At 39.3% G+C, this 18497-nt stretch overlaps 2 long non-coding RNA genes across 3 annotated transcripts in view; one reads left to right on the plus strand and one right to left on the minus strand.

The window, feature by feature from the left end:
* Window positions 1-13340, minus strand: part of LOC124292890 — a 25947-nt gene extending 12607 nt beyond the window's left edge. Inside the window, exon 1 of the long non-coding RNA XR_006902838.1 lies at window positions 13219-13340. This is a non-coding gene — a long non-coding RNA (uncharacterized LOC124292890). The remainder of the gene's footprint in view (window positions 1-13218) is intronic.
* The window catches only part of LOC124292891, a 23072-nt gene extending 6369 nt beyond the window's left edge, over window positions 1-16703 (plus strand). The window contains exons 3-4 of one of the 2 annotated variants that reach the window (XR_006902839.1): window positions 13946-14081; window positions 16070-16703. This is a non-coding gene — a long non-coding RNA (uncharacterized LOC124292891). Of the gene's footprint in view, window positions 1-220; window positions 2823-13945; window positions 14082-16069 lie in introns of those variants that run through there. The other variant, XR_006902840.1, reaches the window with a different exon arrangement.
* Window positions 16704-18497: the final 1794 nt, after the last annotated feature.

Genomic DNA, 18497 nt, shown 5'->3' on the forward strand with positions numbered 1-18497 from the left:
TTTATTGTCACCGCATTTGCGTTACATATCTTTTTTACGGAATGTTCAATTGTTGTTGATAAAAATAATTTACCAGTATATCCTCTGACGGTTTTTTACCGCTTAGCGAAACTTCTCCGGTATATAACATGTATATATATGTATGATAATTGAACAATTCCTTTATAGCGAAATGCTCGATTTGTTCGTGACTTAATTTTTTCACCGTCAATTTTTACAGTCTACTAGGTCACATCGTTGTACGCGGAACGAGACATTGGCTGGAGTGAGTAATTGGTACCAAGTTCTTCAGGGTTGACCTTGCACATACAGCTGACCCAGAACAGGTATATCAGAGCAGGCAGGTAAGGTGCAAACGCGTTGCCAAGGCAGTGTGTGTCAAGGAATCGGGACATGGTCAGCAGTGGGGCTAATGGCAAGGATTACCCTAAATAGCCGTCCTTTTCATCGCTACACGCAGAAACGGATTAACAAGAACTTATCTCGCCCGTTCGAATAGCTCAACGAAAGCTGCGTGTCCTTTGACGTGTTACAAACTTTTAGTCGTAACTTTTTACTTCAGAAACATTCGCATTCAGCTACAGCGTAGAACTTCGTTGGCTCAACGTTCCAACATTTCACACAGGGTGAAAATATTACGAGACCCTCGTCAGAGTCCAATACGTATAAATGCCTGAGGAATGGACCTTTCACAACAAACATTCATCCAACGGAAGGCCGAGTTGCTATCTAATTCACAGACTCGGGCCCAAGATGTGGGTCCAAAAACTCGGACCAGTTAGGGGACCAACAAAAAAGATACAAACGTGTATTTCGGTGTACAGAACGGGCGTTCCCAGTTTCCCTTCTTCTTTAAAATTTAAAATCAAAGATGGATTGAACGGAGAGAATAACGCGTGTAGTTTCTACGAATTCTCAAACAAATTACTCCCCCCCATCGTCCAGCTTTCAGCAATGACATCAGCCGTTACAAAATTCCCAACATACCATACCAACGATCGAATCAACGGTCACTGCAGGATCTGAGAATTTGATATTGCATAATATCCAACTTGTGAATGATTCCGCAGATTCAAGTACCAAAAAACGCGAATGAATGAAGCAAGGTAGGCCCAGTAGGAGAGGAGGAGGCCGGAATTGGTAGACAAAAAGCGCGGGAGAGTTTGAATGAAAGAGAATATCGGCGACGGGGTGAGGAATGCACTGCGAATACTGATTCGGCGAGATGCAACGGTGTATGGAGACGGTTCTGTCTGTCGCCCAGCCAGGATTACGGATCCTGAGGCCACGGTGCCACGCTTGAGCCGAAGCAAAAGGAAGCTAAGGAGCAGAGGAGACGAGACGGGACGGCCGGGACCAGACGATCACGCCGTTCTGGAAGCTTCGCGATGCTGGAAGGAGGGAAGCGGCAGGAGAGGGATCGACGAAGGGTGTGGTAGCCGAGACACCGAGGGAATTGACAATCGGCACTGGTATATAATACACGGGCAGTCGCGCGTTTGCATGTTTACATTCACATGCACGCATATTTCGTGGCTCACGTCGATGCGTGCGGTAGGTAAGGCAGAAATCCAACTTATCGGAAGTCACCGTCTGACGTGCGGAGAACAAACTGCACTAATAAGGAAAGTACCCCAGGTCAATCCCGCCGATTTAATTTTTTTGCTTTTGTAATACGCTATAGTAGACTAAAAACTAAGCGACACGTATTTTTTTTATCTGACATTAAACACCTTAAGGGGGTGAAATTACCCTCCAAAGTAAGACGTGTCAACGGGTGATTTGGCAGTTTATTGTTTTTCAAATTGAGAAAATTACATTTTTCATTTCTCGTTATGGGAAAACTTTTTCAGTCGGATTAGTTGAAACATATTATGTTCTCGTGAGTGAAACTGCCAAATCGCCCTTTGACACGCCTTAGTATAGAAGTTTGTTTCACCCCCTTAAAGTGTTTAATGGCAGGTAAAAAAAAAAATACGTATCGCTTAGTTTTTAGTCTACTGTAACGTATTACAAAAGGAATCAAATCGGGGAGGTCGACCTGGGATACCTTCCTTAGATGAGAGTTTTATTCAGATGAAAAAAATCGTTTCACATTGGATTCTTTTTTTGTTGTATACTTACTCAATGTTACCGAATACAAGGTTAGAAGTTTATACAATTTTCTGTGCCTTGATATTTGACTAACGTTGTTAAAAATATTGTCCGATTACTCGACTCTCGATCACGCATCGTTTCTCTTGAATGAATAAATCGCCGGTTTATATTCCGTTGATTCTTCTTCCAAGGATTTATACTCCGGATGGTCGTATCATATTCGTATTCGCATCTCGTACGTCGTCGCGGCGCCTCGTCCTTCTCTCTACGACCGTCTATGTTCAATTGTTTTGTATGTTTCCTCCCTTAATGAATTGTGTATTACATGTAATGCTCATTGAGTATCTCATCCCGGTATTTATAAATGCCTTTTAATTTCACGTGTGTAGTTATCGCTCTGTGTGATATATAATATGATACACGCGGGAAATTCCACTTGAATGCAATCTTGCAGCATCCGACGCTTCCGGTCCATTTTATTTATTATAATCATGTTTATGGAAAGGAATTCTTGCTCTCGAACAAGAAACGTTCGACGAGATTTTTCTTTCTTCGAATAAATTCCCCTGTTGATTACAAGTTTTTACACGACAGTTGCAGTATTGAAGATGTAAAATAAAGGCCAGCAAAGTATTTAACGGCTCGAATTCACGGAACCACTTCTTCATCTCCCGGTCTGCATATATATGATATGAGTTGTAATATTAAGGGATAAATACTTCTTCAGCAAAATGGAATGAAATATAAAAACGCAGAAATCATTGCGTGGCTTATGTTTGAATTGTTCTGGAACTTCCCATGACATAACGATCACTCTAATCTCATTTAGCAGGGGCAATGAAAAATCCTTATAAAGGTGTGACCTTGAGGTGCGATGAGTACTCTTGTCGGTATACCTTATATAATCGATATATTTATAACGTATACATAAAGAGGAAATTCTGAATCTCCGAAGGCGTTACCTATAAGCATTGGTAGACGGTTATGCAAGCTTGTTTACACGTTACGAGGACCCAATTGTCACGTCTGACTCTAATATTTAAGTAGATACAAATGAATACAGGTAATATTTTTTACTTCCTTATTTGGCTGCACTAATGCCAAACGACCTTGCGAAGAACGTAGTCTCACATCTCAATGACTTTTTTTAATAATTTTTTTTTTTCACAGTAAAATTTGTTCAAAAATTTCAAAGTTTTTATACATAATAGAGGATGTTATAGAATAATACTTTGTTCTTTTCTCAGATGTATGAAAGTTGAGATATCGTGTCAGTCAGATTTAAATAGAGGTAACTTCAGGCGGTCATTCCAGCGAGATTTACCATCTGAAACGGACAAAAAAAAATTCCCCTCTCACTTTATAACTTCCTCTTTTATGTGCATAAAATTTGAAATTATTGAATAAATTTTACTGTGAAAAAAAGTGTTTAAAAAAAAATCATTGAGATGTGAGACTACCCCCTATCAGCTGGGGACCATTAAGTGGGTAAGACTTATAAAGTTAAATCGAAGACTTCGAATCAGCAGGAAGTGGCGAAACCCGGAGAGGGGCATGAGGAAGAGAAAGGTGAAAGACCGTGTAAACTCCGACTAAGAGTACGAGGTATATCTATACACGTATCAGTCATACATACGGTTACCGGAGAAGATTCGAGCTGTAGGTACCTGTATACCAATACTCGCGCGTTGCAGTAAAATATCCGTGAACAGACAATCGCTGTTAATTCCCGAAAAGCTAACGACCGTTAATTAGGTTTCTAAAAAGCGGACCACGCCGATGAGGGTAACGCGCGACCAAAAAGGCACTAAAACTCGTGACTGTGTGTACCGTGTATTATATTGTACGTATTCGTGAATTCGTGAACGATATACAATACCGTTAATCTTGCTGTGCGAGAGCTTACATACAACACACAATGTACATCACCCATACACAAAAAATTTCACGCAGATTTTGACCCAGAAATTTGGTATTCTCAAGTGATGATACTCTGCACGTAACGCGTCTGTCGATCTCGCGTCAATTAGCCTCAGCAGTGCTTCCAACTGACGATAAACTGCAGTTAAAGAAAATAAATAACGAACGGAATTGAAGAAATAAAAACGAAATCATCCACAGTCCAATTTGGTTCATTCTATTCCTGTAAATATATATGTATAGTACCATAAGTGACATTCCGCACTTTACCCAGTGACCTCAATACCTTTGTATATGAAAAAAGAGAATTCTAATGAATTAACTTATTCGCAGTTTGCGGACATCGGCACGTTTCAGAGGGTTTCTTTCCATATTCCTAATCTCCTATTTTTTTTTTCTGTCACAGTATACCTGTATGTGCAAACTAAATTATACGGGAATTGAGGAAACTTATGGCAAGACTTTAATGCTTGTAGATGCAATTGCAGAAAATACCGATGATGATCTGGATATAACGTGCTAGAAGGTAAAAACCTTGTCGCTGATCGTGAGTACACACATAGCGCAGGTAAACCGTGCGTATAATTGGCAGCTGCAATATCTACACATACATACAATGTACCGCTAGGAGAGAAGTGGCCTTTCCAATAGGTAAAACTACTTAAATATAATATCCTCGTCTATATATAGGATATAACCCGAGAGTCGAGTTGGCCAAGAGATGATCAAATAACGAGAAATCGAACGGATCCGTTATTCCATATACGCGATAGGATATGTTGCTGTAATTATCATCGTGTGACTTGAACACAGATACCAATGGCATATAACCAAGAAACCACAGAACGAAGCAAAAAATTGATGCGAATTTTTTTTCAAATTTCTTTATTCGTTGTACTCGGCGTTAGTCAGGCTTCGGCGTGTGATTCTACAATTTCGATTAAAGTTTTTTTATAAATTTTACAATCGGTTTTTGTCTTTTACTCCCATGAACGATACAATGCAATATCAATTTATGCGAATAAAGTTTTATCATCGTCTTACTCACCAAGTATCTATTTGATATAACAAGTGAAAGCTATACGAATGTTTTCAACTGATATTGAGAAATATTTTGAATGAAAGACTACATACCGAAGTTTACGAAATTTTCGATTCATATGCACCGTTTAAAAGAAATACGAACCAATCGACCAATTAATCAATTATTTTTCTCGACTCGATTAATCGATGCATCGATTATATTTAGCTTAGTGCCCACCGCTGATCGATAATATCCTCTCTGTACTAGAAACGCGGTATACTATAGTAAGTGCAAAATTCTCTCAGGATCAGACTTCAGAACTTGACACCGTTCACCACTGGCTGTCCGTTGAACGCAGGGTCGACGATAAAATAAAACAAGAATAAAACGGGCTGCGCAGGATGTCGGCGGTTCTTCGAGGATCCGGTATTTAAAAATACACGCTACAGGGTTGGCAATGAGAAGGTTACCGAGCGCTCTGCAGCCCCGGTGCTCCGCAAGCGTTGCAGACGTATCCGGGACACCGCGAACCGCAAGTCTCTGTAAACATCGCACACTCTATGCTTGTGGCTGTTCTTGTTTATGCATATCAATGCGAACAACGCGAGTTGCAGATACGTTGATGTGTGAGAAACACGCCACGATCTGTGCAGCTTATCGAAGAGCGATTGCGCTGTTAATTATCAGTTTTACATAGAGACACGCTCGGTCTGGATACAACAATTATTATAACTGAGTATCCTTCCGCACAATCTACGGCTGTGATCAGCTATTGAGTCATTCGGGTATTTTAAGAACCCCGGAACAGTCGGGGAATTTGAAAATTTAAGCTCGGTATTTGCAGGCCGGATGTCCGCGCAACCGTTGGCCGGGAATTATGGATCTGGTACGGGTCGATAAGACGTGTGGTATATGATAATTGAGAGGCATTCTTTGGAGTGTACGGCGCCAAAAAGAGAGCTCGTTGAAAGTGACAATGGTTTTACCAATTTGGTGAGAGTTGGGCGGTAAAGGTCGTTTCAAATTTGATCGTTCGGAAGTGTTTAATGAGGATCTATTCTCGCTGAATATTATACTTATAGACATCAGGCGTTTGGTCTTCCCTAAATGGTAACTCGTTATTGCCAACAGTCATCGTTGAATGCGGGCGTCTTCCGGTTTCATTTGAAGCGCCGCAAAGAGGAGAATGCTGGAGATTATGACGGCTTGATATCCGAGCCGAACCGCGATAAGGCCCCACAATCTGTTGTAACACGGGATGGATGGAGAAATCCCGCAAAAACCGCGCACGCCGCATGAGCTCCAGTAAATTTATTTTTTGTTCTAATATCAAAGTCGTTTTCCCGGTTTACATCACGTACATGCCAATTTTAAAACTGAATTTTATATTCTTTTTTACTCTCCACTATTTTTTGGTGTTTTTGTTTTTTCTAATCGATTTGTTTACTAAATTTAGTATGAAAACCGTTATTCGGGTTCACGGATATTTATAGAAGTGGTCCGGCAACGTCGCACGCCGCTTCATCAAATCGATTTTGACCAACCGGATATTAACTTCTATTATCGAAGCGTACCTTGTCTCTATTTACAATCGCGTATCCGGTACGAATTAGGAATTCTTCACTAAAATAAATGAGGAGAGTGGCTAAAGTATACTACCGACTCACAATCAGGTGTCAGGAGAGTTGAGCTGTGAAGAGGAATTCAAGAAACAAAAAAACGACATGGTAGACACGAAATAGCTGATTCGGGAGAAAATGGTGAATATATGTAGGTGAGCTTCGAGAAACTCGACACGCACTATGCAGATGAAGACACACAGCTCAGATTGTCAGATAGCTCATTGTCATACAGCAAGAGACAATGTGTCCGGTGTTGAGAATAGAACAAACACATAATATCTACTTTCAATTCAACGTTATATACCGCTTACAATATCAGCCCAAACTGGGAATGTGTGAGCATTTCACATCTTTCAAGTTCAAGTTCGTTTGGAGGTCAGGCGGCACCTTCACCTTGGCTTGTGGCTTCGGAGTTTCGCCGACTTGTGAGGCTATAAGACAGTTCCTCAGATATTGTATAGGAACACCACTTGCAGCCGTCTGCAGTACGTACTGTATTATATACCGAATCGTGTCCGCTTCCAAGTAGGGAACAGATCATCACGAAGTCTGCATTACCGCACGCGGTGTACAATTAATTACAACACTGTAAGATCTGAATCTCCATAATTCATTATGCTCAAATTATTTGCAAGCTCCTGAAATTTCTCCCGGGAAATGAATAACATGAAGAAGACCCTCAACCTTGTCACATATGAACGTTGCTTGTTTGGTAGACCGAACGACGGTGAATCTACAGAATACGATGAACGGAAGCTCAGGATTTGCAACCGCGGTATTGATTTCTTCAGACTCCAGACTCTCGAGTCTCGATCTTGAGACTCCTAAACGGGAATCAATAACCCTGCAGATACAAGCCTGTACACCGATATCCCAAGTCAGCGTATTTCAGTGTCTATAAACGACGGTGACATTATCAGGTATCGACGTTCTCTCGCTCTGGGTATAAATCATCTGCACGGATATTTTAAGGTCAAGTCCGGTCTTCCAGTCGCTGCCAACGCTTATACACGACCGAAACTCGTTTGCGATTTCGACAATTCCAAGTAAACCATATAACGTATATTTCGCGAGTTTCTTTAGACGGCGTAATTCACTGCTCGAAATCGCGATTTACAAACCTGACGAGCATACCTGGCGCCTGATATCTTCCGACATCTTTATGCCGGGTGCACCACATCGACATCACATGATATCTTCATTACACACCTTATCTGATCATTGCTCAAAGTAAAAGGATCTCGGGTCGAAGTCTGACCCAATATCGACGCTCGCGTACGGTAACGTAAGTGTACCACATATTGACCCTGTCCCAATTATTGACTTTTTACGGTTGTATCTGTTCGATCCTTAGTTCTAAAGCGTTTAAACAAATAAATTAGCAGTGTCTAACCCTCTGTAGCAATTCGTGGCGTCAATTTGTAATTTTCGAAAATAATAGGGGCAACAATTGGGTCTAAACGTCTCAATAACTGGTACACTTAACTTAGTCACGTTGATTGTGGAACTGGGGCAAACCGTGGGCATGCCGCGTCGTTTTTACCGCGTGAAACGGGCTTTAGCCGGTCGAGGATTATGAAGAGTGCGTTGATCTCGGGCAGGAACAAGGAGCACAGAGGCACTTGAGCTGCAGAACAGCGATCGCGAATATAAAGCTGGCGATTCAGGAACCTGCCGGGTCTCGTCGCTTCGCGGCTTCTCTTCTCGTTCAAGCCTCGTTTGTCTGGTTTTCCTGCTCACCACCTGTCGCCCCGTTATACGAATACCCGATCCTGGTAGTAGGCTGCAAGCATCTACGAGTCCCTCGACGGTCCACGAACGCGCTTCTTATAACCTGCCCGCGTCGCGACGGAGGTGGTGGCCTAAGGGGGCCAAAGAAAATAATGACAATCGCGAGGAGAAAAAGCGCGATGCCTGTACGAGTTCCTATGTATACACGCCGTTTCCGGTTGTACATACTAACATACCTGACGGCCTCGCGTCTCGCCACCGACATCAGAAGTCGTATAATTATAACGCGGTGGTAGTGGAAGTAGTGCCGGCACGCATCCACGCACAATCTCCTTATACAGCCTTCATTCATGGATACCATGGTGAAAATTTCCTAACTACTGTAACGATTTTTTACGGAACTTTAATTTTTCCTAAAGAATTGTTAATTTTGGTTAGAAATTGTAGTGTCTTGTAGATTTTTTAGTGAAAAAATAAAAATTCTATAAAAATTTACAATATATTGTAAACATTTATACGAAATATTCGAATTTTCCGAAAAAATCGTACAAAATCGCAGAAATCATTTTCACCAGGGTACTGCGGGCGGAGAACTTTCACCGGAGTATGTAGAAATTCAATGAACAAAAGGTTTTTGGATTCGCAAATATTCGAGTAAAAAATACCTTTCGTTCCCATTCATGCACGATCTAACAATCTCTTCTCGAGACTTGCGCTATGCTTCAACATTCGTTTAACGACCTGGCAATTCGCATTGTTTCTCTGATTTGGAGGTAAGAGAAAATAACGGCGCTTCTCATGAATATCATGGTTTCATATCGAGGAGTCGGAGTATAGATCGTCCCTGCACTTCTCACACCGATATAGAGGGAACGGTTTTTCACCGAGGCATGTTAACCAAGTTCATGTTCGATGCACACGATCGGTATGAATTTCACATATAGAGCACGCGTAGAATGCGGATCATTGCTATGGGAAGTGCGCCATTGTTTACAGTACACAGAATGGAGCAAACAAAACTGTTTCTGGGGTTGAAGACAGTGCCGTACGAACTGATCGATCCACCTCTTGTCGTCGGAACTAATTTTGAAATAATGGGAATTTAGCTGCGGACTCTTTCGTAACATCTGCAAACCAAATTTACATTCGCTCGCATTTCCTAATACTTTAATGGGTTTCGTTTTTTTTCCAGAGCGTTTAGGGTCTACGTAGTTTCGCGTGGACGTCCCTGCAGAGCGCTCGAGATGTGCATTCGCATCGCTGCTTCGCAAAATTCGCATTGAGCTATAGATGGTCGCCTGATTTAAGAATCGATTTTCCGTATTTCTATAGATTTCTTCTATAGGTATATATAGGTATATATGCGCCTATGACTCACGGTATTATAGTAATCGGGGAGGGAGAATCGTCAGCTGATGGTATATCCGCATTACGTGTACGTCCGCACCCCATGAACTGTCGTCCCTAATTCGAAACTAGCAATACATCAGCCCTCCCTTTCGTTTTCGGCGTTTATACAGTGTAAAAACTCATTTACGGCGTGTCTGCATAACGGAGCCTGTAACAATATACTTTTTTTTTTGTAAGAAACTTGGAACGTTCAGTCTCAAAAATAATATCCTTCAAATTCTTTTATGGGGATATAATATAGAATCGTCGATATTACCTCGACTAACGAATGCAAAAACGAACCTCTCGCAGTAGAATATCAGAGGTATAATTTTTCGTGTGATGTTTCTCGTCATCCTCATTATTCTTCATGTTTTACGGTTGTTCGGTCATCCATGTGCGTGGGATCCTCTATACAGAAAGAGAGATCCGGTAGACGCACATGCTAAGGCTATAACACCACGTTACATGCATATGGGGATTTTTTTGGGAAACGTGGTTAGAAATCACATGGTAAAAAAACGATCGCGTTCATTCCGAATGATTCGTACAGCATGATCGGAAACGACAATAACAGAAGAAGTCTATCGATAGCACGCCTTAAAAGTACTTGCAATAAAATTATCGCCTTGATGATAAACCGGGATCAATCGAATCGATCGTTTTGACAACAAGGAACGAGGAAAGAGAGAAAAAAAGCCGAAGTTACGCAATTGCTAAAAATAAAAAAAAATAACAATTATTACTAGATACTCGTGCGTATATTGTACAATCCGTCTCAAATCATGATAAGAACGATAAGAACGTCCTCAAGACGCACACCAATCTAGAGTATCGTTTATACATCTATAAATGTATGAAAGTCAAGACATCAGCGATAAACCGTTGGGTATAACGTTCGTAGCTCTGGTTTCCGCATTGCGTGTATATATGTTCCACATGCGCCATAAACTTCCTTCTGTTAAACGAAACAGCGGATGGAACATGGTATGGTTCTCATTCGTCTAATACTCGACACTTTCCCGGTACTCACCGTCAGTTACCTCTGTGGGCTGAGGGTTTTCCACCCGTCGTTGTTGTTGTTATTATTATTATTATTATATTTCATATTCTTTTTCCAAGACTGATTTACCTCTCCTCCATTCTCTCTGACCACGTGTGCGTTTTTATATCTTTCTTTGGGCTTCACCGAGTTCGTGGTATTGTAATATTTCTAAACCGGAAGTAGCTAAGCGACCGATCGAGCATACAAAACAGTTTTTAAGACGACGGAAGTGAAGAAGTACAGAAAACTTGACGAAAAATGAAAATTAAAACAGTCGATTGAAAAGCACCGTTCACATTACACTTTTTCGACTATATTCTGAAGTGCAGCGTATACCTACCTACACGTCGATGATTGGCGTTGAATATGTGACACGCGTTACTCAATTACTCGAGATCTTCCCTCGATTAGATTAAATTTCAAAAGCGGATGATTACAGTGTCGCATGGTTTGGAATTTATGTAAGACAAGGCAGCCTGTGTATAGCTATTATAAAGAGCTTGACGAAGATTGAAGGTGTGCTGCACTCCACATCTATTTGCTTATACATTGTCCCGTCATCGTGCATGATGCGGCATTTATAATACCTGTGCCTACAACCGAGTTGCGGTTTACCTCTGAACCGTAATTTCGCATTCGTACCACATGTGCGTTAGAGTGTTTCAAAAAAAAGGACTATTTTTTTTTCGAAGAACATTGAAAAATCTTCCGAGTGTCCCTCAGAAATGACCTCGGTAAATTATGAGCTCTTAATATTGATATTTAGAGGTGGCGGTTCTCAATTTTCTATTTCCCATTTAAATAACATGGGAAAAAATTTTTTTTAAATTTAGAATTTTATTGTTCGAAAACGAATCAGTGTGAAGATATAAACGAAACATATTCTTGTAGGAAATTTTACGCTCTACAAAAAAGATTTGACTAAAGATTTGCGTAAGGTAAGTCGTTTCGGAGTTATCAGGCCTCAAACATCGAACCGTTTGAAATAATGATGTTTTTATTTATAAATGCTACAAAACTGACTCATATCGTTGATTAATGAAATTTATTAATTAAAATTTCATTGGAAGTCTATAGTTTTAATTTTTAAATCAATAATATTGTGTATTTAAGTGATATGAGTCAGTTTTGTAGCATTTATAAATTAATAACATCATTATTCCAAACGGTTCGATGTTTTAGGCCTGATAACTCCGAAACGACTTACCTTACGCAAATCTTTACTCAGATCTTTTTTGTAGAACGTAAAATTTCGTACAAGAATATGTTTTGTCTATATCTTCACACTGATTCGTTTTCGAGTAATAAAATTCTAAATTTAAAAAAAAAATTTTCCCATGTTATTTAAATGGGAAATAGAAAATTGAGAATCGCCACCTCTAAATATCAATATTAAGAGCTCATAATTTACCGAGGTCATTTCTGAGGGACACTCGGAAAATTTTTCAATGTTCTTCGAAAAAAAAAAAATAGTCGGTTTTTTTGAAACACTCTAATGAGCATACATTCCTAATCCTCGTGTTCGCCGATCGTCGACGGTCATATTACGAAAACAGTAATTGGGTATAAATTTCAATTACACCGTATCCAGACTTAGGTCACGTCTTATGGAAATATTTAAAATTTCCCATTTTTATGCACTTTTCGACGTTTCACGTACAGTTCAAAACGCAAATTGGATTAGGAACGTCTTCAACTTTCATGCTCGTGCTGATTTTCTCTCTGGCAGACTGTCACAGATTGATCGACGGTCAATCTTGATACACATCTCAAGCTTATACATAACGTAACCTACCTACGTGTTACGTGAACCGAATCACGTTGCATGTACACTTGGGGATAATGAATCTGAGAGGGCTTATTTTTTACACCAGACAGTTATGTTGGCAACACTGAGAAATCTACAGCGCCATAGTCGGCCCAGCGATAAACAAACTCAATTTCAATAAACATGACATAATCCATAACCGTCGAATCGTAGTTTCTCAGTGTTGCCAACATAACTGTCTGGTGTAAAAAATAAGCCGTCTCAGATCCATTGTCCCCAAGTGTACATCGTCGTACCTGTCGTAAATTTCACGTTTCACGCAGTGAACTGGAACACATTGCAATAACCAGGGAATGGCCCGTCGCACTATCGCGAAAAGGTCCATCGCCAATCCGACGATCCGTGTTAATTAGGATAATTAGAAGGAACGAAAACTACCGTTAATCACATCCCCGCGGTATAAATGAATAATATAATGTTCGTAGAGCGAGTCTAGTTTTAAACTAGCTCGAATTATTCGCTCGCGGTTTGACGACGATAAATCCCGCAACTTCATTCTGTGTATAGTTAGGTATATACGTAGAGTACCAATTATCAAGGATGCGACCGCGATTAAAGACACGGAAGAGAACCTCCGAGTCATCCCACGTAACGCGATGATTAAACGTTCCTGGGTTGTAGGCATCAAATTGAAAATCTAATCGAACATGCAGTCTTTATCAATTATATCTGTACATGAAATTTAATAAAAACGAACAGGGATGCACGTTTTTTTTTCTACTCCACAAGGTTGAATCTACGTACAACTCGGAATTTGGATACAATTGTACCAAAATAATCAATAAACTGAAAATTATGCATAATTAAGGGATTAATATATTGCTTCTTTTCGCTAAACGTTAAAATGAATTCGATTTTATCTTCGGAGATATGATGTTGACGCGAATGTAATAATTTTATCGAAGATAGACCAAATCAGCTTTACCATCCCTGATTGTCTAATACATCCAGGGATCGGAGACTAAGGTTAAATCATCGATCAAATATTTGATCATTATGGCCCGGATAAACCGTTGGTATTAAAAATTACGAAATATGTACATAGTATGCATATAGACGTAAAAAAGAGTAAAATATGGACAATAGAAGCTGAATTTTCTGGCACCAAACATCATACTTTATGTACGAAAACCTAATAGGAAATGAAAATGATTTAAATAAAAAATATGCATTTACATATTAATTCGGGCCCTATTGATCATAAAACGACAAAACAGCGATCAGCTAGCCGCGGGAATCGAATTGAATATTATACATCCGTGTCTGCAGTCTGTGTCCGTGTATTTTAGTCTCTGGGAGTTCCTGGTGTGGGGAAAGAGAGAGGATCGATGGGGCGAGACGTCTCCTGCACCACGCCCAAGCCGGGGGTGGTTATACGACGATGATTCATCCCATGCCGAGTTCACGCACCCCCATTGAAATTCGGTACGTGTCTATCTATTACAGCCGCAGGCCGTGTTTTCTTTTTTCCCATGCAATCATTCGCTCCTGCCTGCATCGCGTATCCTGCACAGATCAGTTCTGCATTTACCGCAATCTATTATGGGAGTGAAAATGTGACGGTGTGACATCTGGTGGAAAAATAATGCATTGATTTGACTGGGCCATATTTAATTTTAAAATACATCTTTCGTTGTATTTTTTGCTGTATATTAATTCGACGTGAAAAAACTAAGGCCTCACAGCTTGCACTACGTTTTCCTTACTTTTATAATCGCGTAATTTAGCTGAAGTCATCTACTGATAGTCCAGATCTCGCCGCCATATTGTTTGATGATGCATTCGTTTCCAAATGTTAGGCTAGGTTATTATTTCGCGAAAGCTGCAATCCTGCATTTTTGATCTAGTTCTTGATACGTGGAGGAAAGATTATCTGCCAGCAGATAAAATATCCTGCAGGTATTAAGTTTTACACACTTTCGTGTTTTTTTTTTTTTCCCTTTATTTCAACTGTCACACCGTGACACTTTTATAGCTATACAATGGTGAGAATGTTTTAACACCATTTTCATAGTCAAGGGATCGAATTAAGCCAGAGCGAATCGACGGTCACGACGGTTTACGTCATGATTGAACTGTTATTCACGAAGTTTTAAGTAAAAACCGACCACTTTAGCGTATCTGTATCATTATCTGCATATTTATACATCACCTGTTCCCAGATCATTGATTACTGGGTTATTCCAGCCGATAAAGTCCGACCTTGTGACCTGTACAATTTTTATCAAGTTGTTCCTAAAGGTGACGTAATATTTTTTTCTCGATATTTGTAAATTGCTCGGCTAGTCACTTCTGTAATCAGTGAAATTTATTCCGACTTGATCACTGATATACAATTAACAATCTACCCGGTAATTACGTTATTACAGTGTGATACGATAATGAGTGTCTGTGCACTGATACCGTCTGAAAATGATTTACTTTGTCGTTTGGAGGGGGGGGGGGGGGGGGGGGGGGGGGGGGAACTAGCGTTAATTTGAAATCGACAAGAACCGCAGATGACTAACGCGTGTCCATTCCCTGAAATCAGTCGGTCAATCTATAGGCTACGACTATTAGTCACATAAAATCAACTTGAAAACCATTTCGACTTCGCGGATGCGAACACACAATGAAAAGAGCCGGAAAGATGCCTTACTTGGCGATAAAAATTTTAATTCTTGGCTGCCAGCTTGCTAAAAGCCGGGAACCGTTCTCTCAGAACTTTTGAATACCCGCCGGCGGGAAATTCGAAAGAGCTGATTCGATGCATCGGAAGGAGCGCAACGAGGCCGCTTACGGTAGTTACATGTATATGTACATTATACCTACCTACAACGTTGGCCTTGATTCGCACGGTACGAACCGTCAGGATCTCTCGCAGGCAATGAAGTCAATTAAATTCAACCAGCACGGAGTCAACGACTCCTTAACACGAACGGGGCAATCATTCCTCCTTAGGAAATCGTTTTTTTTTCCTTTAGAGTTTCAAATTTTATTCCTCTTTCACTTCTCCTTCTACAAACAAAATTTGACTGCCTGCTGCATGAAGATAGCTAAAAATTTCTATCTGTAATTATAATTAAGATTTGTGAATTTTACATTTATTGTTATAGTCAAAGAATCACTGCACGCGCGTCCTCTTATTCCACATTTTTTATACTCTTTCTTTATTTTCAATCCTACGTCAAACATATTTTTCTCTATGTATGTTATAATTTTATTTTATTTATCGTAAGATATACACAATTTTTTTTTTTATTCATTCTTCTATTCCTAAATCTTGTCCAGAACAGCACTGTTTCTTTTTTCATTCGTGCAAAGTAAAAATCCACGAGAGTTGAATACTTATACCTAACTTGTTTTTTTCCAAATTCATTACTTTATCTTGCGACCCTTATCATTATTACTATTAATATTTTTATTATGTGTAGGTATTTGGGAATCGAGTTTAGCATAACTCTAGAAGGAGGCAGTAGCGAACGACAGACACCTATATGGCATAATGTGACAGCCAAGAAAATGCTAATAGGTACATCAACGCTATGTGGGTATAACTATTTCTGTGAACCGTTTCTGTCCCACTTACGATAAAACTTTACATAATAATTATAAACATGAAAGTTAGCTATATAATGTATATATGGCCATACAGTGCATCTGCGCAACGAAGAAGAGGCTGTGAATTTCATACATTCAGAGCGAACTGTGTAGAATATATTACATACATTATATACGTATGGATATTAGACTAATGAAATATGGAATGAAGTCAGTTACGAAATGAGAAAAAAAAAATACATGAAAATGGGAACATTCTCCGAAAATGAACAGTCATTTGTCATTCAATGTTAGATTTTTCAAAAGTCATTTTGATTGTTTGTGATTAAATATTAATTCTTATTTCCTATCGCTATCCCAATTAATGTTTTTTTCTTTTTTTGCCTCTGTTGGTGTGAAACGGATTTCAAACCGTGGAAACCCATTTCTGTACGCATCGTCGGTACTGCGTGTTCGTGAAAAGTGAAACAAAGAAAGGTGCTCGTGACGATTTTAGCCCGGAGATTTGAATAAATAGGATTGCACTTGTCTCACGTGTCGAAGTATTCGATACGTTCGCGTTTTTGTTCGTTAATACACACAGTACACGCGTGTCGCGTACACAGGCATGTATACAGTATGAAAGTGACGATAGCTCGACACGCGGTTAATACTTCCATAAAACTTCCATATTTGGTCTTAACCACTTGAAGCGTTCGATGTACGAGCGCGCTTGCGGCTGTGGAGCACACCTTAATTCCTTATAAGTCCCGCTCTAATTCCTCTAATCGTGAAGTCTGCCTGTAGTCCATACATCCCTGCAGTAAATAATTTAATAATAATTAACGCCCACTAGTTTTACTAATTACAATCGTTAGCGCGCGATATATAACGCGGTGTCTTTCTATTTCTCTTTTTCCCCGCCTCCGTTTACACAGCTTGTTCATTTATTTATTCATTAATTCATCCGTTCATCTCTCGTGCGCTTCTTCTTCTTCTTCCTACGAAAAGTACATCTTTTAATTGTACATCGTGAAATTAGATATAATATCACGTATATTATACAGGCGTATAAATTATCAGTGCCCAAAGTCTAGCTGGTATGAGTTCCGTGACCTTTAATTCTTCGAACCGATCCGATTTAAGGTGCCGCATTATGTATTCTAAAAAATTTACAATATTTATAGTTCTCATTGAACCGTACTTTTATACCTGTTGCCTGCACGTGTTCGTATTTCGATAATTTTCTATATAAGGTATTTGAATGACTAAATTATCAAATTTTCAATTCTTTCACCGAGTAATATTGTCAAAAAATACATAAATTTGTTACAATAAGTAATCTCAAGTTTCGTAAACGACTAATTCGTAATTACTGGTGAAAATTTTAAGCCCGCGTGATTTGAAAAATTGCTGAACATCTGTATAATTGAGTATCCACATAATAATAATAATAATAATAATAATAATAATAAATATGATTGTAGACTTAAAAATTTTTTTAATCTAGGTAAGTAAGAATAATTCAAATTTTTAATATTATCATATAGCTTTATAATCTTAAATTTCCTCACAACTTACATTCACAATACTTCGATATTCGTATCATAATTTTTATCTGCTAAAATTAATAATTAGCAGCTGGATAGTTGTCGAATTTGCATTGTGAGTTGAAGAAGATAATTAAAAAAGGTTGCGAGTGTTTTTTTTTCAAATGGTAAACTGGCTCTTCGTGATCTTCTTAAACTTTTATTTATCTCTTTATACACCGCACACATCCGTGGGATATTCCAGGTTCTCTCCACAGGACAGGAAGGGACTCGACCTGGCGTTACTTCGTTTCATTACTCAGGGCTTAATATGTACGTGGTATAATACATCTGTCACATTTCTTTACCATAAAATTCTGTGAAAGTATGATTTTATCACGTGTATATTACAGATATTGTACGTAACGTTAAGTACTAGTCCTTGAAAGGAAAAGTTGCGTCGCAACGTGTCGTACTGTTCGATTCACTGCAAAATTGCGGCCTAAATCAAGGTACAAGTTTGCATTTCCGCCACTATGGTTGATGTACTCATTGCAAGGCTGTCACCTTGTTATTTTAATTTTTTTCTACCGTTCAGTTTATTTCTCCTACCAATTATTGTCCTAGAATGAATACCAGACTGTATTCTACTTTGAAAAAACGGATGCATTGCGCGGAATCTTATTGATATGCGTTTATTCAGGCCTCTTTTTTTAATCTTTTACGGTCACGTTGCGAATCCTGATCACGTTACATGCCTATTTACTGTACTCGCTATGTGAGCATTATGTCC

This window comes from Neodiprion lecontei, chromosome 2 (assembly GCF_021901455.1).
Source record: "Neodiprion lecontei isolate iyNeoLeco1 chromosome 2, iyNeoLeco1.1, whole genome shotgun sequence".
Lineage (NCBI taxonomy): Eukaryota > Metazoa > Arthropoda > Insecta > Hymenoptera > Diprionidae > Neodiprion > Neodiprion lecontei.